Below are 26711 nucleotides of genomic sequence, written 5' to 3' on the forward strand. Positions count from 1 at the left end.
GTGTCAATGGGTGCAAAATGGAACGTGGGAGGTTCCACATAAAAAAACTTCTTCATGATGAGGGTAACAGAACACTGGAACAGGCTGCTCAGAAAGGTTGTGGGGTCTCCTTCTCTGGAGACATTCAAAACCTGCCTGGATGTGTTCCTGTGTGACCTAATCTAGGTGTTCTTGCTCTGGAAGGAGGATTGGTCTAGATGATCTTTCCAGGTCCCTTCTTACCAGGTCACCACTGACATTCTGTGATTCTGTGATTTTGTGATCTAGAAATTGGTGAGCTCACATGTGGCGGGGGGGGGGGGGGAGGGTTGGAATTTGGTGATCCTTGAGGTCCATTCCAACTCAAGGCATTCTATAATTCTACAAAATCAGAATACAACAGACCTGCTGCAACAGTGATGCTGCTTCTTGGTATAAGAAACCCAAACTATTGGTGGATGATCTTTACTAGGTTTTGGGCAGTAAAATATACCTTTATTCAGCTTATATCAGCTTGCATATAAATAACTTTGACAAATACTTTCCGGGTTCCTGGTGAGCTACTACTATAAAATGAAATTAAAAACAATAGTATCAATTGCACTACTTTTGAGTGGAGTATGAATTCGAACTGTCTCTAATGTGCTTTGTGGAGTTACCTTGGATATAGAATCCAGCCCACTGTCTCTGGTGGAAAGTAACATCTTAATTGGAATTTTTCAGTGGGTATAATTACTTCAGGATCTCCAGTGACATTTCATATGACACTTCAGTTATTTAGTAGTATTTAGTAGTATAATTCCTAGTTAGTTCCCTGTGCCACCCTCTGTGAAACTACAAGCTAAAGAAATACTCTAGTAGAAGCACATTTCAGTGAGAAAATATCTTGTCAGCAAGACTCATTTTGAACCTCATTCCCAGCAGTAGGAGATGTGTGGGCTTTGTCTACTCATGGAGAGGAGTTGACAACAGCTCAAACAAGCAACAAAAACAAACACGCAAGCAGAAATCTGAAAATGCTGGTGAATTATTTTTGTGTTACATTCACTCATAGCTGCTTATTGGAATCTGGGACTTTCTTCATCTTTTTGGAAACAAAAGGCTGATTTTACACCTGGTGTAGGGAACCTGCTTTGGCAGGGGGGTTGGACTCGATGATCTCTGGAGGTCCCTTCCAACCCCTACAATTCTGTGATTCTGTGATTCTGTGATTTGAAGCTGAAATGCTGTTCTCCAGCAGCCCTGGCACTGTGGCACACACCAATCCCAGTGGCACACGCTTAGGTCTGAGCTGCCCTATGACACAGGTAATACAGAACTGCTCCCAGTATGGCCACCAACAGCTTCAGACCTGACAGTGCACGCAGGGCTGGATCTGGTAATGTACAGCAGCAGCCTTTATGTCTGTAGGTCTGTCTCATCTAACTAGCCCAGGCACTGGCATCAGAGCTGAAGCTCTGCAGATTTGGCACTGACTTGGTGCTAAACTTTCCATGCAGGTGGGTTTCCTGCTGGTGTCCCTGCCTGTGCAGGAAGAAAGCTAAGAGCTTGCTATGAAGGCAGAAGGCGCTGCATGGGGCATGGCCTCACAGCCAGAAGTTGAGCTCCCCCAAGCAGCGGTCTGCTATCAAGTCTGTTTACTGGCTCTAATAGATTCCAGCTATGCCTTTTAATTTTCATGCTGAATTAATTACCTGCCCATCCACACAGATGGCTTCAGAATAAAAATTTAGCACATGTCCTCGTCTTTCATTTAAAGTTCCTTTCATACCAACTCAGTGGCTGGCAAGATCCCATATAACAATCCTTGACAGTTAAGACTCTGGTTAGAGAAGCTGAATTGGAAAAATTGATCCTGAAGCTGTCCTCCAAACACAGCATCTCAAGGTTACAGCCAACCTGTGCATATGGAGCAGTACGGAAGGCGTGAAGCCCAGCTCCCCAGGTAGTGCTCCTCTGTCACGCTCATGTGCAGCCAGGAAGTTGAATGAAAAACACATGCTGCATGATATTTGGAAAACCTTTCTTCTTTGAAATATTTCGCTCCATCCTTCATTGCATCCTTCTAGTTTCGTGATAGAAAGAGGTGCACATTTTTTTTTTGTTAAAGCATCTGTGATATTTCATTAAAAAATTGGCAATGTGAGGTCCTGACTTTCTTACAAAAATAAATCCATTTTATATAGTCTAGAAAGTGTACTGGCTTTGCTGCTTTAGCTCTCACTGCTAACCTTAGGTACATGAAGGCTGTAAAGTGCTTCAAATGTGCAGCAGGCATTCTCTGGCTTCAGAGAGGGACTGCCTTTCTGTGCAGAAATCACATGAGATCCATTCAGGCAGGTTCCCGTTCAATATTAATGGCACCCTCTCTCTTTGTATGTTATAAAAAAATCAATTTGGTCACTTGAGGGATGGGAAATCATTTTTATTCATTCAAGCTATTTATGGACCTAAGTCCCTCATGCTCAAATGGAAAAATATTCCTACCATTATTAGAGTTACAGAGACACAGGTACTGAAAGAGTACTGTATACTTTATTCACATCTTCTTTGCAATGAAGGAACATGAGTGAACCCTTGATTTGAGCCTTTATACCTACAAAGGCAGTGCTCTCCTGCAAGTGGAAAATGGGCTTCTCTTTAATCTCGCAAATGACAACTTTACATATTTTTTTAATGAGAAGAAATGTCATCTTTGCTTTTCATCCGGTAACTGATGTTTTCAATTCACCCCAAGACAGACAAAACTCCAGGAGTGATGACTTTGGCAGTAGTTAATTCTTCATAGGTTTCTGATAATGCTGTCTTCACTGACTGAGAAAGGGTATTTCTTCTAAAAGAAATTCTCTTCTGAAATATGCAACAAATAGTTGGAAGCATTTCTGCTGGTCTAATATCTTGTACATATATTTAAAAATTTGTCTCTTTTAATACATTCTAAGAAGACACAAAAGTTTGTTCAGGTTTAACATCTTGAGATTTGAGAATATACTGAGGAGGACAAAAGACCAAGAGAAGATTCAGGGTTGAGGCCCCGAATATAAAGTTTTAAAATGGCTGAAGTACTGAAAGGCACACTGTCTTGAAGAGGGAGATGAACCAAGAGAAAGAGATGGGAGAAGGCATTTGTTTTTATGTGAGAAAAGAAATGATGAGTCAGAGGTGAAGAGTCACAAGAAATCTACTCCAGCTGGCAGAAACTCCAAAGAAGGCAGGTTTTCTCTTCACAGTAATGAGCTTGTTTGATGGGAATGAGAAGAAAACAGTGCAAAGTCAATAATCAACCCAGAAAGAAGAGGGAGAAGAAAAAAGAAGATGATATAACTTCATGAGGGAACACCAAAAAATACAAGGTTTCTTTGACTGCATGGCATTCTGTACGTGTACTGAAGACAGTCGTAAGGGAAAGACTCGTAAAGACCTTGCAAGGGAACTTGCAATAGGAGATGGCAGAAAGAGCAATGGCTCAGCACAGAAAAATTTTAGATAGTATGTAGAAAATAAAATGGCTTCGCTCACAGTAGGAGAATTTGTCACAGAGAGCGATGTTTTGCTTGTGTTGCACACCCACGGAGAAGCTGTAGACATAGAGTACCTGGGTCAGCTTCCAATTGGAGATGAGAGTGCTGACTTGATGCCTGGATTGATTCACATGTACCTAACTTGGAGCAGGACTGACAAATTCAGCCCAAGGAAAGAATCATAGAATCATAGAACCATAGGATTGCTCAGGTTGGAAAAGACCTGAAAGATCATCAAACCTAACCATACTATAATAAGTCTAACAGCCCTCCACTAACTCATGCCCCTGAGCACCACATCCAAACAGTTTTTAAACTCATCCAAGGATGGTGATTCAATCGTCTCCCTGGGGAGCCTATTCCAGTGCTTAACAACCCTTTCAGCTAAGAAGTGCTCAGACCTTGAAGCACTGTGCGTCTGCAACAAGCCCAGCTCAAGAAATCATGTTGCTTAGAAGAATTTTCCTCCTTCTTTGTAAAGAAAAAGAGCTCTGGCTGCTAACCACACTCAGCTCCCCAAAAGGAATCCACATCAGAAAACAACACAAGCCATAGGGGTTTTTCCCAGACTAAATACTCAAATGACAAATGTCTAGACTGCACAAAACAGTTCTATATCTGCTGCCTCTCATCACAGAACTTGCCTCTTAATTCCTTCTATCTCCCTTGTGGTTTGAGTTCAAAGCTTTCCTGAGCTTTGCAAAAGCAAAGACAGAAAGAGCAAACCAGAGTGCATACCTCATCAGTACAGACTATTCTCTCTGAGATCACACATTCACACAGCAAAGTGAAAATTAGTTTCAGAATCAATGTTTGATTAACTCTACCAAGCAGACTAGCTCAGCATCAAATAAGAAATTCAGCATAATAGATTTTTTTTTTGTCCCAGAAATGACCAACTGTAACAGCTCATTTTCCAGAGTGCTACAGAAGAAAATGTACTTCCATGTTTCAATTCATTTCACCCTTACCTCAAAAAGCAATGAATTTAAAATTATATGAATGCAATCTCATTTTAGTTGTACATCAGAAAGGGCATAAGATGAAAACTACTTTTGTCCTTCACACAACTGGAATTTTTTAAATTGTTTCTGAGGGAAAACCATCCCTAACAGTGAGGACCAAAGAACCTGCTATACAATGCATCTGCCTCATATGTATTAGCTGTTTGTATCCTAACTGAATGGACCTCTGAATGGGTTTGTGCTGTATACTCATTTAATCAAGATAGAGCTAGAATTTTCGTGCTTCATCTAATTGGCACTGTCAGATCTAGAGCCTCAAATGTGTGCTTTACTGATATTCATTAGTAAAGAAATGCATTTGTTTTACTTGCCCTTGAATCTGTTATTTCTGAAGATCAAAAGACCATGCTTTGCACATTTGAAGACAAAAGATGGTTAACAGCATTTAACATGTCTAAATGGTATGACTCACCAAGCAAAGTTCCTGTAACTAGCTCAGAGTGTGACTTGTGTATTATAAAGTGATATATCCAGCAGTGTCTCCAGTTCATCAGTGGAGCAATTATACTAGAGAGCTGATAAGCTGCAAAACAAATGCAGGTTATTTTCTCCTGGATTTCTGTATTTGGGTTGATTAATGCTGATGACTGAAAAGGTGTCAGCAGTTGCATACAAACCTCATCAAGAATGGCAGCAAGCACTGCCCTCTCTCTCACACGCACTCTCTCCATCTCTGTACATATTATTTAGGTGAACACTGCAGCTTTTCTCACAGACAAGGTACCTAGTTTTCCTCTCAACCTAGTCAACTATTTTAATAAAAACTATGGGAGATCACCACAGAATTGAGATGGTTTCCTTCAGGTATATTAGTTGGGGTTGGCCAACCACAAGAGCTGCCAGCGTCCACATAAACTGCATGAAACATCATTTCTACGGGAAATCACAAATGATATTGAGGAGCTCACAGAGTTTTGAGCCAGGAAGACCTTGCAAGGAAACCCAAGGACAGGCCATTTGCTGACTGGTAGATACAGGCAAGAGGGAATGACATTCACCTGTCAACAGCACAGGCTGTGGTCAATAATAATGTTGTGGCCATTCTCTTCCTAAAGTTCCACTCCTCTGTGGCGACTAAATGTTACATTTTTCTCAACTTTATGATTAAATGCTCTAGCTGAGAAATTAAAATTAAAAAAAAAACCCTCAAACTTAATAAAACTCACTCCTTGGGGGGATATGTAATTATGCAGAAATGAAGAGAACATAACTTAAACACTTTGCATTTTCGCTTGGACCCAAGGCCAGATTTTCATTGTCATTTCAGCATCGGAACACTTTCAAGAATCTTGTAAAAAAAAATCATGATTTTTTTTCCTAAATAACAACAAAAAGTTTTAGTTAAGCCACTTTCAATAGGAAACTATATAATGCTCCTTAAGAGATTAAGAAAATGTAGTTCTGCATGGAATATTTTTCTCTCATTGCAAATTAATTACTCCAGTAGTACACTCCAAAGGCCATACTCATGTGAGATAACACTCTTGGGTCACTGGCACTTGCTTCATCAACTAACTTTTATATTTGAGTTATCTCAGCATAACGTGCAATTTCTAGAATATTTGTGGCTCAGTTCTCACTCACATTTTACATCCAGATCCTCCTCTCGGACATCAAGGTTTGAGGCTGAAAGCCTTACATCTTGTACAAATACAAGAGCACAGCCTAGGCAACTCCAAGGCCAACACTCAGCTTTAGGTAGCCCAAGCACTAGCACAAAGCCAGCCTAACCAAGTCGGCGTTGTCTTCCTCCAAAGCATCCCAACTCAGTTAACTGCACAGCACAGCTTAGACGTAACATAAAATGTTTATTATTGTATTTGGTAGTTTATATAGATCAAATCTGCTGCTGGAAATCTACTGATTTTCTGGAAGTTACACAGATTTACACTAGTGATGACTAAGGAAAACAGTATATATATTTGAAGTACAGCTTAATTAACAATTTCGTTTTTAAGGACACTGTCATTTACGGTTCTGAAGCTGTAGAAAATGTGTCTTAATACACTGTATTAATTGCAACATGATGTGTGCCAGTATTATAGAAACACAAACATGAAAGTCGAAGGATCGCATTTCTACCTATTAGTGGTATTTTCAGTGATTGCATACCTACTTATCCAGGCAGAACAGTCACATCCTAACTATTTTTGTAACCTAATCACTTACATTGTTTTTGAGGTTTTAGGGTGTGGTGGGAACAATGGCCAAGATGGCAGTGTCATAGACTGTTTGAACACAACGTAGCAGCAATTTAGGATTTATTAAGATTTTGGTAGAAGATCACAGAGCTAGAGTATTTGATTCTTAGTAGTATTTAATCAGCGTTTAATCACTTGCTGTTTCAGCACAATGATTCAATGGAATTTACTACAACCAAATACAGTGACATAAAGACTCTAGAAGGACAAGGTTCACCTCAATTCATATGCAGGGCATTCTGAGAGTTCTCTAAACTCAATCACATGCACAAAGACCTTCCCTGCTTTGTGAATTACTCACCCCTCTATTTGTCTAATGGTGAGGCATCCCTTTAAAAAATAGACACTTGTGCAAAGTTCTTTACTCCCTCTCCCAACACCAAAAAACTGGATAAACATATATGTATATATAAATTTTAAACCAAAATTCAAGGAATCAGACCACAAATCTATTTTCTTCCTAGGAGCTTTTCAGTAGAAAATACCATCATTCAATACACACTTTGACTACATGATATCAAACTGAGAAGAGTTGTTGGATTTTTGATGAATGGATGATGTCTCCACAGTACAAGTTTCTTCACTCATGAAAGCCTCAGAAAATCCATTCCTTCACCTGAGAGGAGTACCCATAGTATATGTAGTACCCACACAGGTAGGTGTGTGTGAGAAGAATCGGAGATCTGGGAGATATAAAGGATTGGAGCCCTTTCTTTAGGTCAGTATCCATATCATGTATCTGCTAGTGATATCGCAAACACATGACTTCCTATTCTATTCCTACAATAGGTTTCACCATATAATTCAGCAAGAACTAACTTCTGACCTCATGCCCTATGGACATTAAAGAGAAAGGATTTCAGGCTTTTTTTTCTACTTTTTGTATTGATTGGAGAAGACATTTTTACTCTAACATTACATATTTTGAGCTGTGCTCTGGCATAGGAGGTAAGTTCTTGTAGAACTCTGCTGAGCTAAGGAAAATCCTGTTTAATCTGACACTGGCACAGGAACTGCCAGCAGCTGAGGAAGGAAGTAATTCTGAGTCCAGCAATACTGAATGCACAGCATAACAGAAAAGAGAAGTAGCACTGCATAGGTGATGCCTCACAGAGCTGTTGGAACGCTCAAGAGATTCACTTGCTTTCTGGGGGAATAATTATGTTAGCTTCTCAAGAAGCATAAGCCAGGATCTGAGCTATGAGTGTAAAGAGAAATGGGTCATTGTTAACCAGTTGCAGATGGCTGCTAAGACTCTCAGGAGGCAGAGTTATAAAAATAAGAGAAAGATCAGAGGCAGAAACTGAAGAATCCCATGCAGGTTTTGGAAGTGATAGTAAAGAGATAAATGATCATGCTGTGGAAGGATAAGGGGTATCCAAGTTACCCAATAGAAAAGACTCAGCAATGCAGAGCTTTTTAATCTTAGGGCCAAAATACAAGATATGATAGACACAAAAACAGGTGACATAAGCACAGCTGAAAGACAGAAGGTACCTTTAAATAATAACTGAGTGGTAGCATTTATTCAGTGTCCTGTCAGCTCGGTCAGTGGAAAAAAAAAATATATATATATTTATGGGACCACTGTTACTTGTATTTTTTGTTTCTTTTTAGTTTGTTTATTGTCTATTTCATAGTCTTCTTGCACATCTGTCTTTCTTTCCCCTTTTCTCTCATCTGTCTATTTTTCCTGCAGCAATTATGTCATCATTACTACCTGCAAAGCCAACGAAATGATGAATGGAAATGTTTCTGAGTTTAGCAGACATGTTAAAGACTAGGTGTGAAAGTTAAACTTCCTGATCATGGGGCCTGGCTGAAGAAAACACAATGTTTTGCTTTACTCCTGGGAAACCAGCTTGTCACGTTCTTGCTGAAAGCATTACTTACATGCACAAGATTACTCCAGAGGTATGAATCGGCTTATCGTACAATACTGCTGGAATTCATTTCCTCTCAAAGGACCTTGCTATTCTACAGATTATCTGTTTTTACCATGTTACCAAAAGCTGCAATTTACTGCTGCTTACCATGAGGACAGGACAGAGCCTGCATGCTTGTGGTTAACATACTGGCAACGAGCCCCTGGGCTTTGAAACCTGGTCTCCATAAGGGATACCTGCTTCTGTTAACAAAAATTGTAATAATACTGGGCTAAGAAAAATCAGATGAGTTGATAGCCATGCGGTTTTTGCATTAGCAGATAATAAACACAAAATTTAAACTTGGTTCATTTGCCTGGAAGCTTCAAATCACTTGATAAAAATCCAATTAAAGGATGAGTAGTGAGTTTAAATGTAATGAAAAGGCAAAGGAGGGGCTTTGCTACTTCACTCCTCCTGGGAATACAGATAAGAATATGCTCCTTGCCTGTTCAAATCAGATTAAAATCCAAGGAGATGCTTCCTGTAAAATCCCAAAGCCAATGAGTTAATCACTGGCCAGTATGTATTAGGTCAGTTATGTAGACGAATGGACAGACTTCAAAGTGTCCCAAAGTCACTACACAGTAGTCCACATTTTCGATTACCAAACAAGAGAACACATTTGTCTTTTTCATCTGTGATGACACACGGCAGTAAATGCAAAATAATTCTGAAGGATTCTGTTATGAAAGTGGACGGTAAAGTGCCTCAGTCTGACTGATGGAAGAGCCTTAGTATACTAAATGTGGGCATGGCTTTTGTTTTATTTTTGCTTGAAAACTCTAACCTCTTCACAGCTTCAAAATAAATGAAAGTAGAATTCAGATTTGAACACACAAATTTAAAATTAATTTACCTACTGCAGCAAATTCTACTTAGACAGGATGATAATCTTTAATCATCAGATAAGGAAAATGTCCTTGTGTAAAACAGATTAGGAAGAGGGAAAGAATAAAGGACTTTTGAAGTAAATTAAACTATAGACTTTTGGGTTATAAAAACATACAAAAGAAACCAGGATTGTATATTAGGAAATGTATAGCATGCAATCTTCTAGTTAAAATTAAGCCACCTTAAATTAAGAAAATCAGATCATTCTGTTGTTGCTTCATTCCCAAAGGAGTTATAACAAACTGGCTTCTCTTCTTGCATGACCGATGAAAAGCAATATAGATAGAGCATATATGTAGCAAAATATTTCATTAATGATATTTTTCCACTAATAAACTAGTGATTTTCTGATTTTACCTAGCATTAATCAATCATTAATCGAACAATTTCAGTTGACTGATGGCTATTAATTTTATTTAAAGAAAAGGGAATGGGAGAAGCCTCTATTTCTGAAGGAAAAAAAAAAGGAAAGGCTTCTTAAAATGAGTAAATATAGAATATTGATTTTGGAACACTAGTATGATAAAAAAAAAAGAAAGCAAAATATCATAATATATTATAGAAGAAGCTTTGCATGAGCCTTTCGAAAAATGAGCTGTATCTCTTACAAAATTAAATAAATCTCAGTGCTTCTCAGCTGCTCAGAAAGGAAATTCAGCAGCACATCTTTCTCAGCTGCACGTGCTGAGATAAAAACAATTCAGAAAGGCTGCTACACAATGATGGAAGAACTCCCAATCTTTGCTGCATTATGGTCAGAAAACTTTGAAAATCCAAATCTGAGGCCATACTGTGTGTTACATTCTGATCTCTGCTCCAGCCCATGGAAGAGATGGCCTCACATTGGTAACTACCAAGCCACCCTGCCAAATGCAGAGGGTAATGGAACCCCTTCCCTGCGTGAAGCACATACACTGCTCTCTGGTTAATATAACTGGGGAAATCTGCAAGGATATCCTAATGTCTGATCAGAGTGTCTCTGGGCTGTCCCACAGGACCGTGAATATGATTCACCATGGACTATGGCTTACTGCCATCTGCTAGCACTAAAGGCAATGGAAAATGGAAAAAGGAAAAGGAAGAGGAAAATCAAGAGTTTCCAGATGCCTTCCCATCATTCCTTCTCTAGCAATTCTCATTTACTATCTGTAAGCTGGCTACTTGCCCTCCAACTCCATCTTTGCCACAAGGAAATCTGGCAGTACATTGCGCTTAAAAAGACTGCATATGTAAGGGAAGGAAAACTATTGCTCTGTGTGAGCAATAAGGGTAAAATAGAGGTATAATTTCATGAAATTGAATAAGATATGAAATGTCTTTGCAAAATACCCTTCCTGTCATTGGGTTGGTTGATCTACAAATAGGAACATCTCATAAATATAGGACTTGTTCTACTCTCAATTGTATGAGAGGACAATTATTGCAAGAGCACCCATTAACTGAAACTGCTTGATAGATAGTTTCAGGAACATGTCATAGTGAAGAGCTGATCTGGAAACCGATTACAGCAGCCATTCAGTCACACAGATGTCACACACAGCTCACTCTTTGGGCTAAACTGAGCAGTCAGGTGTCCTAGGGCTCTTCAGACTGTCCTGCTCTGATGAACAACTCACCACTAGCTGTTATTTTCAGAGACTGGAAAATCAATTGCAAGTCCCTTATCCAAGAACACTCTGCAAAGCCTCTTCCTCACCATGATGCTTGTTCCTACCCAGGCAGGGCAGAGTGACAACACAGGACTGAAGCCAGGTTTTTATGGTCTGGGTGTGAATATCACTGGCTTCTCAAAGACCTCTTGAAAACATCCACCCTTAGAAAGGGACATTACATGATTTGAAGAAGCCTTCCAGGATCTAGTGATGTCTAAGTGAGATTGCAGTTGACTGCATTCTACTCCAGTTAGTATCTGAGTGTCCACACTGCCTACTCCCTAAATACTGGTTTGCACACGTGCTTGACTCTGATATGCATCTATTTATTCTCCTACCAGGGAAAGTAAAGGAAAAAGCTACATCACATACTGAAAGGAAATATGGACTCTGGTTGGCTGGCTCCTAAATATTTCCCACTTGACCCTAAGACCTTTTACAGACTTTTTTGGCCTCTCACGAATCCTTGCACTGTCCAGGAACTAGTGATAGTACAGCTAGATATATTAATTTTGTACCACTGAGGTGCATCCTCCTACATGAGATCATAACTAAGGTAGTGATAAATGGTGTAGGCAAACATGGGTGTGTTCTCTGGCCCTGCAGCAAAGTGGACATACTCTTTCAGCATATTTTCTTTATATACTCCCTCTCCATCATCCAGGAGGAGTAAAGCTCCATTTTGGTCCAATGCTCCTGCAGGAAGGCTGTTCCAGAATTTCACTTCCACAATGTCTAGAATTCTAATTTCACACTTCTTGGCTTCAAGAGTTTTTATTTCCCCCCTAATGGTCATATAATAATATTGTATCTATATAGATTTTAAGCATTCCGTGGGATAAATTAGCAAGGCACTTTTACTTCCCTTCCACAATTTAGATTCATCAGAAAGGACCACATCCTAAAAGCTTTTTCTTATTCTGTAAAAGAATTGCATATAGATGAGACAACTGTAGCTCTATCATATGGAAAGTACCTATCCTATATCTTTTAAGATCAAATTTACCTTTTCCATTTCAAAATACTTGCCATGCATAACAAGAATGGAGATGGAAATAAGCAGGTTTTCCAAACAGTAGTCATCACACTTCCTGATCACTAGCAATGCCCAGTGCCAGCCTGTGTTCATTTTCAGTTGATCATTCAACATTTTCCTGGCTTGGTTAAACAAAAATCCTCATATTGAAAGACAAGGGCTCTTTGGGTTACCATGAAACTAGTGATAACATCACTAACACTGCCTAACAGGCAAGAACTGGGCAGCGCCATCTGAGAGAGCCTGGGGAACTGGAGAACAGAGAAACATCAGAGGACAGCTACATACCAGAAAGTAAGATCCTCTGAACAGCAAAGATTGTACACCTCTTTCAGTAATTTTATTTCATGTACTTACTAGTGCACTCTCTTTTCAGTGATCACAAAAAGAATCAGCATTTCTAAAGCTTTTTATGATCACAGCAACTATTCCTCTCTTAAAAGTTGTATTAGATAATTACAAATGCTGCTCCACTTTCATGTGCTTTGAATTCACCTCTGTTACAGGCATTCATTTTGTTCAATATTGAATTCACTGTCCTTCCCACATGTCAGCCCTAAAGCAGGCTGTCAGAGGTTTAAGTGAATGACTTCAGAGAATTAATTATAGTGTTTAGACCCAATGCCACTGAACAGGAAACCATTCAAAAAGCTGTTGCAGAAATGTCAAAGAAATGTTTGTAAGAAAAACAAAACAAAACAAAAAAACACTACCTGTGAACCCTTCTCTAAATTACTAATGCTGCTCTGAACTCGCTGCTCCTCCTTGCCTTGCTCACAGATCAGGGTCATAAGGTTCCTCTAAAGCAGAAGAACGGCTCTTCCACTGTATGGGATATCCAGTCTGGGTTAGAGAGAAGTGAGTTCAAATGATGCTCTGTTTCTGACTACTTGCATCAATCTGAGCCAATTTCCCAGAGTGGGATTCAGTTATAGAGTCAAGCCCTAACTTTCATCTCTGCAGTGCAAGTAGCTGTGTGCGAGCCAGTGCCATTCCAGACAGTGGAGATCTGCTTGGTATCCATCATGGACTCCAGAGAACGAGATTGCTGAGCATGTTGAGATGTCTGTAGCGGGGTGAGACAAATGGCCTCCACAATCTGTTAGCTGTTTCCACTTCACTCCTACTGAACATCATAGGAGTGTAGATAGTCACTTCACATGAAGGCAGTCACAATGCAGAAACCAAAATTTAGGTGTCTAAATCTGGAGCCAATTTAGACCTTACTGCCAGGTCAACAAGGCATCAACATGATTTAATAAATTCACTCAGCTGAGATTGGTTTTGTAAATGTAAAAATTGAAGTAATGACAGTTTCCTGGCACCTGAGGACATTAGTGACCATAAAACTGGAAAAAAAATCATTTCAGTAATGGAAATAGGAAAGAAAATGGGTTGCACAGTATCTGTGAGGTGGTCGCCAAGAGAATAGAATCTAGCTAGTCATAGGGGTGCACAATGGGAGAATGAAATCAGTTGAAACAACAAAGGCTTAAAGTGGATTTATGGAGAAACTTTGTCACCAAGGGGACAATCAAGCAGTGGAACAGGTTATCCAGGCAGACTGTGCCGTCTCTGTCCTCAGAGATTTTCAAAACCAGGTGGAACAAAGATCTGGGCATCCAGCTATGCTCTCATGAGAAACCCAGCTTTGAGCTGATTGCGTAAGAGACCTCTTGAGCTACCTTTCCACCTAAATAATCTTAGAGTATGATAAACTCTTCCCAGTTTGATACAGGGAAAATTGCTTTATCTACTTTCTCCTTTCCTGCAGTTTCCTCTTTTCCAAAACAGGTAAAGAGAAAATGTAACCAACTTAGAAAAACAGAGATGGAAAAAAATTAAATAATGGGCTCCATTGATATTTCCTAGAAAGCACATCCAAGAGTTCTTTGGACTATCATTTACAGAAAAACATTTTACTGACAAAACCTGGATGATGTAATTTATCACTACTGCCAGCACAGAAAAGTGAGGAGCCAGGTGCTACATATTTAGGTTTATTGAAAGGCAGCTTTCATTCTTCATCCACACAGTGCACAGAAACAAACCACCTCCTTTTTCACTACGATTTCATGTTAACATTTCTTTCCATTTTATGCTCCTGATCTCTAGGATGATTAAGGATAAGCCTCTGTCAGATGTGCTTGCTTAGCCACCATAATTTCATTATTAATATTATTTCATTTGGATTAGTTGGTGTACAAGTACAACAGGGTCAAGTCCCTATGGCTAATGTTCATTTCAGCTATATAGCTGTTCTGTTGCTTGGGGCTATTTGCAAATGTATCAAAGACAACATGAACACGCAGAACAGTGCTGAGCCACATAACCATGGGAGCATGAACTGACTTTTATTCTGTGGTCTAGTATCGGTGGCATTTCCAAGCTATATTTTAACAGGTGCCAGCATGAACAGAAATATTCAACTGGTCAGTTAGCAAGCCCTCAATCTAGATCATGATGTGGTACAAGCAGTAGTTAGAAAAATATATATTTACTCATATACTGGGACAATGTAAGGAGAAAATAATGTCATACGTGAGTTCTACTCCACTAGTTCTACAGCTCTTTCACAAAAAGCGTATTATGGTTTGGGAAGGTTGATAATTGGATTTTATTTTTTTCCCTTTTGTGAAACAGACTTGTTTTTTATTTTTATTGTGGGTTATGGAGTTATCTTGCCTTTCCCACTCCTGAGACAGCTGTACCTCAACCTGTATTGCTCTTGATTGATATTTACCTGCCTGACTTGCTCTTAAAATTCTCCATAAACAATCCCACCAGTATGATCTACTGCTCCATGCACAGCAGTCCGGCTAAACAGCTCTTTTCTTGAGACAGAACTGAGAATTGTGCTGCTGTAATGCAAGCCTATTATTCCAAATTGCCCCTGTAATTTTTCCTGTCTTATTACTATCCAAAGGCCAGAAACATGCATTCCTCTGCATCTGCTGTGCTTTCCCCAGACCCTTTCAGATCCTCTTTTACCACCCTAGGTAACATATAGGGACTGAATTCATACCTCCTGTCACTGTCTGCCCTGTCTGTCACTGCCGGCCCTTGTCTGAAATTCATCTCTTCCCCAGCAGACATTCTGTATTACCCAGCTTCACTGCCCCTGCCTGGGGGCAAAAAGCATGTGCCCTAAACAAAGCATGTCCTCCGCTCAGACCACTTCTTCAGCTTGGCAGGACCATTGGAACAATGAGGCAATATCCTAGACAATCTGCTCCCTTCTCACCTACACTTTCATAAGTGCGCTCTCTACTTCATCTCGCTCATTAGTAAAAGTGATTTTCCATTAACGACTATCCATTTGGATGACTGCCTGAGGTAACTACCCTCTGAGTACAATTTCACATGACCCCATTCAGCAGTTTCATTATACCCAGGTTTTCCTCACTAATGTACGTGTGTCATCACAGACAAAAGCTCTACAAAAATCAACAAAAAATGACAACTTTACTTTTTCTTTACCCACAACACCCATCTAGGAGGACATCAGGCAGATGTGATATGTTTATGTCCCACCTGACAATGGTAGTTGTCATTTACCTTAGTGATAGTCTCTCTGATTAGAAATTATTTGATTTTGAATGTTATTGCTTCCTCTGTTGTGTTTCTGGGACAAAAACAGCACCTCCTTTCTTTCTTCCGTTTTCCTCTCAAGGAGCCCTACATTTGTCTTTTAGAGTTTTCTGAAACTTTACCTGCCCTCCACTTCTCTGAGGGGATTGCTACTGCTTCTCTTTCAGCATTACATCTAATCTATCAGAGCCAGACTTCCCAAATTTTCATCGCTGACAACAGCTAACAATACAGGCACTCTTTTAGTGAAGGCTAAAACAGAAAAAGCATTTAGCACTTTCACCTTCCCAACATCACTAATGAGTAGATAGCTTTTCCATTCCATTGGGTGCCCTCAGAGATGTTATCACGTTCATACGCTTACTACTAATGCATTTGTTTTCATATATTGTAGACAATGTTGTACCTGCTAATTGCTCCGAAAAAAGAATCCAAATATCTTAAGATTACCTTCATAGGTGATAAAAATTGATAGAGAAGAGCAGAAGGCAGACATTTTAAGTTTCAAGACTTCAATTTATCAACCACCCACACAGAAAACCTGATTTTCAGAGGAAAAGTGCTGAGCCTTTGGGCTCCCATTTGTCATAATTACTGTGAAAAACTGAAGAGGCTAAAACTACCCTAGAAGGGATGGATTGAATTCAGGAGCTTGGACCATGTAAACCAGCAACAGCTGGTTCCTCTGCCCCACAGCTTTAATTCAGAGATGCTCCAGGGCAAGACATCCCAGTACCGCAGGTTGGAAACAGCCTCTTTTCATCCTACTCTTTTCCTCAACAATTACTTGCAGAAATCAGATAAGATTGGCATCCAGCCCAAACAAGTTGAAGGGTTTAACTTCATATATCTTCCACCTCCTTATTCGTCTGATTGTGTAAGCAGTTTTGAAAGCTCTGCCACATGAGTAAGGGTTTCTGTAAAGCAGAAGGGTAGATTACAGAGCTTATTTAACGAGATTCCATCCTCTCCACACTCATCCCTTTGAGCACTTCAAATCCTACAAAGAATTTCATTCTCTGCAAGATCCAAGTGACAGCTTCTCCTCTTTGCACCTCATCCTTCACATGTTGGTAGCTGCCTCTGTTCTTAACCACAACCCTTTTCCAACCAGGTGTCACCAGTCCCAAATGCCTTCACAGTTACACCAAGCCCTGTCTCACTTTGGGAAAGATGGGATAGCAAAATTAGATTATTTTAACACCAAACCAGAAATACATCTGAATTACCACTACAAGCTAGGGGATTAAAGGATTGAGTGCAACACTGCCAAAAAAAGACCTGGGGGTACTGGTGGATGAAAGCTGGACATGAATGTGCCCTTGCAGCCCAGAAGGACAACCACATCCTGGACTGCATCCAAAGCAGCGTGGCCAGCAGGGTGAGGGAGTGATCCTGCCCCTCTGCTCTGTGCTGGTGAGACCTCACCTGCAGTACTGAGTCCTGATGTGGAGTCCTCAATACAGGACAGACATGGAGCTGTTGGAGAGCATCCAGAGGAGGATCACAAAAATGATCCAAGGGATGGAACACCTCTTCTATGAGGACAGGCTGAGAGAGGTGGGACTGTTCAGCCTGGAGAAGATGAGGCTGCAACATAACATGACAGCGGCCGGTCAGTATCTAAAGGGGAGCTACAGAAAAGGAGACAGACTTTTTAGTGGGATCTGTGCTGACAGAACCAGGGGAAATAGTTTCAGGCTTAAAAAGGATATATTTAGGTTAAATATAAGAAAGAAGTCTTTTACAGTGAGGGTGCTGAAACTCTGGAACAGGTTGCCCACAGATACGGTCGATGCCATATCCCTGGAGACCTTCAGGGAGAGGCTGGATCAAGTTCTGAGCAACCTGATCTAACTATGGATGTCCTTGTTCATTGCAGGGGAGTCGGACTAGGTCACTTTCAAGGTCCCTCCCAACTCTAAGGATTCTATAATCCTATGATTCTACTAGCACGCAAGTTTTCCTTCTGAATGAAAAATTTTTGTTGTTCTTACCAGACATTAACTGACATGGCAGTTGCGAACTATCACTGCCTACATGATTGCAGACAGAGAAACTGCAAGGAACACAGACTAAACCAGCTGCAGAAATCTGCACATCCTTCCTGAGAGCAAGCCTAGGAGTTCTGACATTCCCATCCACTTCAACAGGAATAAAAGAGGAGGTCAACACTGAGTGTCCTTGATAAATCTGGTCCTAGTCTGCTGCCTCAAAGAAGTATAAACCTAACTCCCACACTACTCTAAGTCAGTAAATATTACATCTGTTTCTACGAAGATATAAACATAACATTTGAAAAAACAGTTGTGCCAAATTTCAGGAAAAATAAAGAAACTAAACAAAAATTCCTGAAATGTAAGTCATACCAACATGGACTTGAAGCTGTTTCTTATCAAACACATGGTAAAACAAAGATTATAAACATTGCTGCTGCTAATGTGATCAACACATCTGGTGCAATATTCAGTCTTTTCCAGAAATGGAAATCAAACTAGAATTATTAATGATGTAGAGGCAATATGTAAAAGTGCAGAATCCTGGGGTGAACAGAACAGCCATTTCTTGTTAGGTTACTGCTGAGACATTTCTACAGCTCCGTTTTCTGTGGAATTTTGAGTACATGTGTTTATATTGTCATTTCAAAATGAAAATGATTTTTAAAAGTATTTCAAATTGCTTCCACAACTAAGGTCAATCTTCACAGCATCTGGTAAAACAGTAGCTGACCAAAAGCATACACTATGAGTCCACCTTAGAAGGTGCTAGCAATTGATTTCAGCACATTTGCTTTCCTGCAAACCTTCACTGAGTTTTCACAACACCATGTCACTGCTTACAGCACCTAACAACACTTTCTGCCACACTAATAAGATTTTCCTAAATAGCACAAAAGAAACATTGCCATAATTTACAACAGCGTATCACCACAGTAGCAGCTGCAATCAGCTAAAATAAATTAGGGGTGGGTGAATCAATCGGCTTTGTAGCACAGTTCAAAACAAAAACAATATGTGTAGCGAGCTCTGGTGAAATGTAAACACCAAACCTGACACTGTTCTAAATCCCAAGCCCTCAGTGCAGAGCTGACAGCTGGCAGACCACAACTCAGCTCAGAATTTCAGGTAAGAAAAAGTACTTGCAGGCAATCCCTAAATATTTCCCTCAGAGCTTATCCTGTGCATGTGAATTTTCAGAATACCTAAATAATTCAGGTGTGTAAGTCTCTCAACGTCAAGAAGACATAGGCTTCTGGGTAATCAGACACTTCTGAAAACCTGCTCCTTGGTCTGGGTCATTCCACTGGAGCCATTCACATCTAATGAGAAAGCTCAGTCTTAGAACACTTTATTTTTAACAATTATGAATACCTCCGAGGAAGTTAGTTTTATTTTTTTTCTGGGTTCCTAAAGTCAAAACTAAGAAATGACTGTCCATCATAGTAGTGGATTACACAATGGATGGAATGGATATGAAAATTTATGACCACAGGCTGGCAGCCCGTGGCTTGGACAGGTACACTCTTGGCTGGAAAGGGAACTGGCTGGAAGTCCGGGCCTAGAGAGTGGTGGGGAATGGAGCTAAATCCAGCTGGCAACCTGTCGTGAATGGTGAACACCCCAGTGGCGGTGCTGGGGCCTGTCCTCTTCAATATCTTTATTGATGACCTGGATGAGGGCATTGAGTGCACCCTCAGTAAGTTTGCGGATGACACCAAATTGGCTGGAAGTGTGGATCTGCCTGGGGGTAGCGAGGCCATACAGAGGGACCTGGACAGGCTGGAGAGCTGGGCTGAAGCCAATGGGATGAGTTCCAACAAGGCCAAATGCCGGGTCCTGAACTTTGGCCACAACAACCCCAGGCAACGCTACAGGCTTGGGGCGAAGCGGCCGGAGGACTGCGTAGAGGAAATGGACCTGGGGGTATTGACTGATGCTTGGCTGAACACAAGCCAGGTGGCCAAGAAGGCCAATGGCATCCTGGCTTGCATCAGAAACTGTGTTGCCAGCAGGAAAAGAGAAGTGATTGTCCCCCTGTTCTCGGCTCTAGCGAGGCTGCACCTCAAGTACTGTTCAGATTTGGGCCCCTCACTGCAAGAAAGACATTGAGGCCCTGGAGTGGGTTCAGAGAAGGGCAACAAAGCTGGTGAGGGGTCTGGAGCACAGGCCATATGAGGAGAGACTGAGGGAGCTGGGATTGTTGAGTCTGGAGAAGAGGAGGCTCAGGGGAGACCTCATTGCTCTCTATTACTGCCTGAAGGGAGGTTGTAGTGAGCTGGGGGTCGGCCTCTTCTCTCGTGTCATTAGTGATAGGACCAGGGGGAATGGCTTCAAGCTGCACCAGGGGAGATTTAGGCTGGAGATTAGGAAATACTGCTTTTCTGAAAGAGTGGTCAGGCAGTGGAATCGGCTGCCCGGGGAGGTGGTAGAGACACCAACACTGGGGGTGTTCAAGGAATGTTTGGATTTTGTGTTCAGAGACATGGTTTAGTGAGTACTATTGGTGGATGGTTGGACTGGATGGTCTTGAAAGTCTTTTCCAACCTTGGTGATTCTGTGAATATTTCTGTTATCAGTTATGATGGAGATGGCTGTAACAGAGCTGAAAGCCACAGTTGGCAGAAGATCTCACATTGAAGCACTGTGCAGCAGCTCAAAATTAACAGAGGGTACTAGCTGCTGGCACACAGATAACCAAGAACTCTCAAACCAACAGGAGAGTGTTTGTGTGCACAGGTGTATACAAACTCCACAAACATCACAACAGTGGAGAATTTTTACCATTAAAATATTGTTTCTATCCATTCTCCACTTCACATTTCCAAGGATCAGGCTACTAAATTGCAGAAGGCACGTGTCAACTAGATTTGATTAGGAAAAGCCTGCTTTCCCAGTCTTTTTTTTTTTTTTGGCATTCTTATCCTTTTGATAAGCACTGATGGAAGAGAAATACTACTGACATATTAAATGATATGCAATTATTTAAGGCTATATACTTGTGGAACGTATGGTAGCAAAGCAGCATATCTGCGATTCAAAGCCAAGCAAGACAACAACTGTTAGACCTCTGGCCTGATCTGAGCTCTCCTGAACGTATTCCAAGCAGTGCTATGCATCCCATATATTCAATTCTGTGAAGACTGCTTACTGTTTAAGCTTAACTCCTACTTGGACTGTATCTCTCTTCCATCAGATCTCAGAAACAGGTGCCCAGCAGTTAGCATTTGCTCAGCCTTGGATGTCATGGTGTTCTGACCATGGGCGGCCTGAGTGCAGTTTTTCACCATTTTTCCTCAGTGTGCACAAGCATCTCCAATATAATATATATATACTTAAAAAACAAACAAACAAAAGAACAACCAAACAAAAAACAAAAAACCCCACACACAGCATAGAAACATACTAAAAGGCAGAAGCTCTGTTTGAATACAAGTAGTTCAGGAGATCAGGAAACCACTCCATCTTTTTACATAATGTTGCTCTTGTTCTTGACTACTATTCCAATTGATGTTTAGGTATAAAATCATAGGCCAAAACAGGCTACTCTTAAATTAAATTTTCTTATTTCATTTGCACATCCTGTGAGATAACAAGAGGACTGAGGTGGGGACTGTCCCTGGAGGCCACCAGCCTTGAGGCTTCAATTAGATGATTCCCAACTCTGTCATCACCAGCTATGAGTCCTTTCCCCTCTAAAGCCCTCAGAGACACAAGAGGCCTCAGCAAAATCTGGACAGGAAAGATGTCCCTGCATACCTGAAGCTTTGCTATTTCCTTCACCTGCCCAATTTGGACTGCTACCTACACAAGCTGCCTGTTCCACTTTACCTTAACTCCTCAAAATTTACAACAAAAAAGAAGAGTTAAGAAGGCCCAACCATGTTTGTACATCCAAGCACCACTGAGGTAGGTGTTCCTAGAAGCAAATAGGGCCTGAAATCCACACCACCAACTCTGAAATGTAAAGGAATATCTTGAAGAGGTTAAAATCCTTTAGTGACATTGACCTTAGATGGAAACAGATGGTGATATTTAATACTGGCATAATCAGTGCAATTAGTATATATTAGCAGCACTTCTCAGCGTAGAAGACATCTGGACAACTCCTGCCTAAATGACGGCTTTGGTAACTTGCCAGGAGGCAGATCAGCTGCCTTTGGTTTGTATACACTGGAAAAAAAAATAAAAATGGTGAATCAGCTTCCTTTACAAGTAGGCTTCAGGAGGAATCATATCTTCAGTAGTGCTTCAGCTGCCAGCAATTAAAATATTAATTTAGAAATTACTTTCCTCAGAGTCTTACAGTGCAATAACTTAGAACACATACAGCATACAGGAGATATGACAAGGGTTGCATCCTATCCTCTGATGCCTTTGCTTAAGAGGATATTCAGAAACTGGAGAGGAATGCTATAAACACACAACCTAGAAATATTTTTTTTCCTACGGAAAGCATAGAAACTTCAGTTCATTTTGTTTAGAAGGAAATAAAAAAGCGATAATTTAATCGTTGTGGTTACATCCTCACATGGGAAGAAAATGCAGTTAGTGAAGAGCTTTTTAACCAAGTTGGAAAAGGGAAAAACCAAAGGATGCAAAATTGAAGTCAGCTACAAATAAGTTATAAACAGAAAGTTTCTAATTGCAAGGGTGACTTAGCAACCATCATAGTTAAAGACACAAAAATTCATCAGAAAATCTGGTAATCTCTCTTGGCTTAAAAATCTTTGCATCTGTGCAGAGAAGTGTCAAATAAAGCCTCTATATTCTCTTTAAGATATAGGCATATATATTGAGGAAGGCCTGTGATATTGTACGAAGCTTTTATTGCCAAAGCTCTGCACTGCAATTGGCTATCTCATTAATTGTTGCTTGCAACTTCCTTAATCACAGAATCACAGAATCACCCGGGTTGGAAGGGACCTCAAGGATCATGTAGTTCCAACCCCCCTGCCTAGCAGGGCCACCAAACATACACATAAATTAATACATTACACATAAATTCCTTAACACAGTGCTCATCTCAAATGATACTCATTTTTTTTTTTATGGAGGAAGTATAACATGAGACTGTTCACAGAGAGTAACTTAAGACTCCAGAGAACAGAACTACTCCTCAAGCAAATAAAAAACTGTCTGCTAAGGAGGACTATACAAAGTGTTTCATAATCAAAGAGAGAATTAATACAAATTAAGCAAAAAGGTGATCATATTAGGGGTCCACTGAATAAAAGGTAAAGCAGGATTTAATCTCCTCCACAATGGGATCAGCCAAACGGAAATCAACTACTTATTTCTGTCCAAGAATTTGCTAACAAGTACTGGAGCTTTAATAAGTTTGTTCACTTGGCTTTCTGCATTGAAGAGTAGAACTTTTCTTTAGCATAGAGACATTAAAGGAATTGTGCCTTTTACCAAATAACGAAGTGTTCTGGATCAGCATCCATTTTATTAATGGTCTTTGAGAAATCACAGAATAGTTTGGGGGTGGAAGGGACACTTAAAGGTCACCAAGTCCAACTCCCTGCAATGAACAGGGACACCTACAGCTCAATTAGGGTGCTCAGAGCCCTGTCCAGCCTGACCTCCAGTATAACCAAGGATGGGGCATCCACCACATCTCTGGGCAACCTGTGCCACTGCCTCACCACCCTTACTGTAAAAAATTTCCTTATGTCCAATTGAAGGCTCCCCTTTTAGGTTGAAACCATCTATCCTTCTATCACAACCCTGCTAAAGAGTCTGTCCCCTTCTTATAGCCCCACTTTCTATATTGAAAGGCCACTCTCAGGTCTCCTGGGAGCCTTCTCTTCTCCAGGCCGAACAGTCCCAGCTCTCTCACCGTGTCCTTGTAGAAGAGCTGTTCCATCCCTTGGATCATTGTCATGCCCCTCCTCTGAACACACTCTACCAGGTCCATGTCTCTCCTGTACTGAGGACTCCACATCTGGACACAGTACTCCAGATGAGGTCTCATAGCACAGAGGGGCAGGATCATCTCTCTCAACCTACTGGACACGCTGCTTTTGATGCTGCCAGGATACAGCTGGCTTTCTGCGCTGCAAAGGCACATCGCTGGCTTATGTCTAGCTTCCAATGTACCTGTAGTTCCAGGTCCTTTCTGGCAGGGCTGCGCTTCACCCTTAGATTCCCCAGATTGTACTGATAGTGGGGATTGCCCCGACTCAGTTTAAGGCCTTGCACTTGGTGTAGTGCTCTGTTCAGCACTAGTGCATCAGTCCTGCATGAGGGAATTATTTCTTTGCTTGGGTCTGGGCCAGAAACCCTGCACAGCATTACCCTCATAGCAAAAGAGCCTCTGCAGAGCTACGTCCTTGTATTACATCATTTGAAAGTTATGAACAGTCACTGGCTGAAGATAAAAACACAGAGGAAGGAGTACAACATTCAGCTAGAAGATGCACAGCCATACATGTAAAACAGAGTTTGTTTATAGGTTCTCAAGTACTTGCTGAAGATACACATGCAAATGAATTTTTTCTCCTTTCCTTCACATCTCTACTACTCAAGAATACAAAGTTGCTACTATGATAGCCAGAACAGAACATTTCATCTAGCCAGTGCCCATGTTAGCCCTTCATGCATTTATGCGCATGAAAACTGGCTCAGCAACCATCTTAAAATACACCTGTGCAGATATCTACAGAAGCTCAAAAAGAACAAGGAAGCTGGGCTCAGTCACAGCCCATCAGTGTAACTGACCAAGGAGGAAACAATTCCATGTGACTCAGAACTTAACAGTGATAAATTCTGTATTTAACAATACCAATAATTCAACGCTCATTGATGACTCGTCTGGATGCAAGCTTTTCATTGACTGCCAGTGCACCTCCTGCCCTCTTATTTAGAGGCTGAAGCTGAGAATGAACACGTTTTAGAAATAGCTGCAGACAAAGTATGAAGTATAGATTTGGATGGGTGAGCAGAATGTGAAAGTAAAACCCTACTGAAGAAGAGAAGAATGAAAATATGACTAAGATCAGGGGAAAAATAGACACCACAGACTGGTCAATAACTACATTACTGTCCAAAATACCAATTCTCCAGCTGGCTAGATTACCTTGAAAGAAAAATTGACACTGAAGTTTTCAATGAGAAAGAGGAGCTTATTCTAACTTAAAGATTGTCATTAATTTTCTCTTTCCTTTTGCTAAATGAGAGGAATTTCACAAGAATTCCCTTTTTTTTTTCTTCTTTTTTTCTTCTCCTTCATAAACCACACAAGTTCTGTCATATTACAAGTGATTCATCTGCCCAGCTTGCAATATAATAACTCCTCTATCAGGAGGAGTATCAACAGATACTCCTGCTTCAACAGAACACATACCTGCCATGATCACAAACAGTTTCCATCGTATTTTCCCCCTCTCTGCAGTAGGTTTGATATTTAAGTTTACATCAAGTATCCTGGTTTGTATAGCCAGGAAAAACAGATCTAGCTGAAAGCGTTGGATAAAGTAGTGGGGAAAAAAAAAAAAAAGTCAAACTCCAGAGTACACAACTATGAAAAAAAAAATATATATATAAAATATATATTTTTCCCCTCCAGGCATCCCTGAAGCACTACATGAGAGTTAGACAACCTGGCTGAGTCTACACTGCAGCTTCAATAAATTCTTGTTCCATTTAATGGAAAATAATGACACTGTTGTTACAGTGGTTTTGCATGCTGCTACTCTGTCCCCAAAAATACGCGCCAATGAGTCCGAGATCGAAGTGCCCTCTCGAGCTCTGAGCCAGCATCCTTTTGGGAAGCATTTAAGGGTGAGGGCCCTCATACCACGGAACAAGGACGTTGGTGCCCTCTCCTGGCTGCATTCATTGGACACCATCAGCACGCAGCATCGGTGGCCTTTTTCACTCTAAATGAATTCAATGCTTGCTTCTGCACAATGCAAAGAGGTCAGATTCTCTTTCTACCTGGCTAGCCCCGAGAATGCCTTTACGTGGCTCTTCAGTAATAAAGGAGAAAAGACATGCTAGGGCATTGGGGCAGGTGTAATGTTCTTAAATACAGGTAATGGGGGAGAACTAGTTCTGCCTCCTCAATGTCTCACTGTATCAGAGAGAACAGCATCTCTGCTGTGGCTGCTCTTCTGCAGTGCCACCCATTTTGCTAAATTTCTAACCTCCTTACGAGGGGCGAAGAATGAAATGGAAGATGATTTGGGTTTGATATGCATGACAGTCCAGTTTCTGCCTAATACTGTTAGAGCTTACAGTGTTCTATAGTAAGCAGCTCACTGATTAGAACCAAATGCCTAATCTGTTGATGCTTAATGAATAATACTGTGGGCTCTAGGGCTCTCCTTCCCTTTTGTTTTTTTCCAAGTTGTTATGCATCAACACAAAAACAATAATAAACAAACAGAAAAAGCATCTTGGCTGCAGATGGTGGAGAGAGAAGACTTATTTCTTGCCAAAACTCACTGCTGTGTAAGCCTGTTCTTCCTGCACTTCTCTCCAGTAATGCTCCTCTGTGTTGAAATAGAGCCTGAACATCTGAAGAGCTGAAAACTTGCTTACAGTTTATCTAGGTATTTACTGGTATTAGCAATAGGGACACTTGGTCATCCTGGGCATGTTGCTAAGACAAAAGACATGCAGACAGCAAGCACAAGCACTCAACACAACCACCTACGCAGCCTGTTGGCTCATACTGGCTATTCTGTACTACTCCAAACCTGCTAGCTCTAAGCACCATGGAAACAAGCCAAATGGAGATAGACATTTGGCCAGGAAACAGTCCTTGATCAGACCACCATTATTTCCCTACCAGCACAGCACAGAACCCCAGGAAACAGAGCCATGATTTTGGATTTCTTCACAGAGATTAAGGCCATCTTGACCAAATGGTCTTTCTTGT

The sequence above is a fragment of the Centrocercus urophasianus genome, unplaced genomic scaffold (assembly GCF_019232065.1).
Source record: "Centrocercus urophasianus isolate 14NV4802_14NV808 unplaced genomic scaffold, USGS_Curo_1.0 seq_9, whole genome shotgun sequence".
Taxonomy (NCBI): Eukaryota; Metazoa; Chordata; class Aves; order Galliformes; family Phasianidae; genus Centrocercus; species Centrocercus urophasianus.